The sequence below is a fragment of the Macadamia integrifolia genome, unplaced genomic scaffold (genome assembly GCF_013358625.1).
Source record: "Macadamia integrifolia cultivar HAES 741 unplaced genomic scaffold, SCU_Mint_v3 scaffold359, whole genome shotgun sequence".
NCBI classification, from domain to species: domain Eukaryota; kingdom Viridiplantae; phylum Streptophyta; class Magnoliopsida; order Proteales; family Proteaceae; genus Macadamia; species Macadamia integrifolia.
Window position 1 is genome coordinate 43,623 of NW_024869631.1, and position 2,618 is coordinate 46,240.

Genomic DNA, 2,618 nt, shown 5'->3' on the forward strand with positions numbered 1-2,618 from the left:
AAAAAAAAAAAAAAAAACTCTCTCTCTCTCTCTCTCCATATTAATTTTTTAAATCTCTCCATAATTATTTAAAAAATTGTCTCACTTATCCTCTCACTTATCTCCCTCCCCACTCTCCATAATTATCTCTCTCTCTCTCTCTCTCTCTCTCTCTCCATGTTTAATTTTGTAAATCTCTCCATAATTATTTTGTAGAGGGGGAGGTTCTAAGAAATATCGAATAATTAGGAATCAAATCGTACGACCATTATTTGGGGATTGGGAAATAATAGGGATGGTTATGAAAGCCTTAATCCCTCTTGCCACCTCATTTAATATTTTATTATTATTTTTTATATGGAATTATATTATTTGTCCCTTAATTTATAACCATAAACCAAGCCGACCCCATTTAGTTAGGATAAGGCAAAGATGTGTTGTTGTTTATAACCATAGACCAATCTCATCTATTTCTATCCATTTTTTCTTTCTTTAATCATAATTACTAAAACTTTTCAAATATTAAATGCAGAAGAGAGAATCCTAAATAGAGAAAATGAAAGGTTATTGCAGAGAGAGCAGAGAAGAAAGATAGCAATTGATCTAATAGAGACTGTAGGGATGGGAAGAGGTTTTGAGGAAAGTCTCTAACAGTTTTTTTATTTTTGGTAGAAACGGCCCCAACAAGCCTTGTTGTTATACCCGTGTCCTAAAATTCCCTCTTATAACTGTGCAGGTGAGGCACAGGAGAGCATCAGTATCAATGAATAATGGGTAGCAGTTGTATTTTTCTGGGAAGGAAAGGACGACCCCACTTGCACCTACTACTCATGCCTCAATAATTGGAAGGGGTTCCAAACACAGAAGAAAAGGTTAGTCAAACCTTGACACCTCATGGGGAAAATGCACGAGAATTAACAGTAAAATGTACAAGAGGTAGGGCCCCACTGGAAATAGCTTGGGAAGGCACCGCTCAACTTAAGGATCCATTTCCACACAATGGGGACCAATTCAGCCTCAATCAATGAATGCCTCTGATGAATATATACAGGCCAAAACCGAGATTATTTGGTCGTGGGGCTTGGGTCCTCACACCTGTAAACCTCAAACCACCTCTATTGGCTAGTAAAACCTACTGGGGGATGGATTAGTGTATCGGGATACCTCGAGGTGGGCCGGTTAGTGCCAAATGATGGATTAACCCAATAATGAGTAAAAACCCATTTTTCTCCCAATCAGCCCTTAGACAACTTAAGTCAACTTAAGTGGCTATCCCATTCATTTCTCCACCTACCAAAGTAAGAGCACGAAGAAGGAGAGGTAGAGCAAGGGAGTAAAGAAAGGGGGAGCAAGGATCCTACTAACTAAGGTAAGTTCTAGTCACTCTACTCACCTCCATATGCTACTCTCTCTCTCTCTCTCTCTCTCTCTCTCTCATTCCTCATCTCCATTAGGTAAATTGGAGAACCCTAACCAAAATCTACCTACCCACTTACCCAATGCACAAATCGATAGGGGGATTTGGTGTGGGGTACCTAGTTAGCAAGATTGGCCACTCACATTGGGTGTATGGACCTCCTCCATAGAAAGCCCCATCTCATAACCCCCAATTTGGACAACACAAAACCTAGAAATGGAGAAATTGCCCAAATTTCCTAAAATCCGCCTTCCCACTTGTCAAGACTACCAATTGGGAGGGGGTTTGGTGTAGGAGACTTACCCTAGCAAGGCTAGTGACTCAATTTGAGTCTATGAACTTTCCTTTATGAAATTTCCACTTAAAATTTCCTAAATTGGGTAACCAAACCCTAAAATTAGTGGACTTTTCCTAAATCCTCTATATCTCAGCATTCAAACCCAAAATTTGGTTAGGAAAAATGAAATTAAGCATATGAATGGTGACTTGGAGTGGCCACATAAGCTATTGGTGGTCACAACATAAACCCTTAACTAAAATTCCCTAATATAGCTTAACCTAGACTTGAACTTTAGGGAATTTGGGTACATTGTGTAACCCTATCTTAATTGACCCACTAAGCCCACTAAATCTAAGCTAATTGAAGTGGGTGAATGATGAACACATTTATGTGAGAAATCTAGGGTAATAAAACATGCATTTTATATATTTAGAATGGAGCTACCTTGGGTTTTACTCTCTCTTTGCAGTTTTGTATTTTAAAGACTTTAAGCATTATTGGGCGCTATATCTCTCCAACAACAACTACCTAGTGTAGTTGGTGAGCTATAGTGTGTAAAATCCCCTTGCTCACCAGGAGGTCTAAAGTTCAAATCTCATGGTTGTCTTTTTTTGGAGTCCACATCATCACCAAAAGATTATCCATATCACACAAAGCAAGAAGGAGAATCTTCCCTTGGAGGGAGAAAAAGAAGAGACAAATAAATTAAAAAAAAAAAGGAAAGAAAATAAGCAAAAAAAAAATTATAGAAAATTTCTTCAAGTTTATTTCTCTTCTCTCTCCTCCACCTTAGCACTTTTGGTCTCAAAAGATCTCACTACCAATTATGGGTTTCTCCCTTTTAGGAAAGAGAAGTTTGTTACCCTACCTCCCTATTCCCTATAAATACAACTTATGTAAGAGGAGGGGGGACAATTCATTCTTCTTCTAGCGTTTTTTTTT

The 2,618-nt window shown here is 38.2% G+C and overlaps 1 protein-coding gene across 1 annotated transcript in view; it reads left to right on the forward strand.

Annotated features, from left to right (window-relative positions):
• Nucleotides 1-2,618, forward strand: part of LOC122068224 (serine/threonine-protein kinase PBL27-like) — a 107,085-nt gene that overhangs the window by 43,587 nt on the left and 60,880 nt on the right. The window lies entirely within an intron of this gene.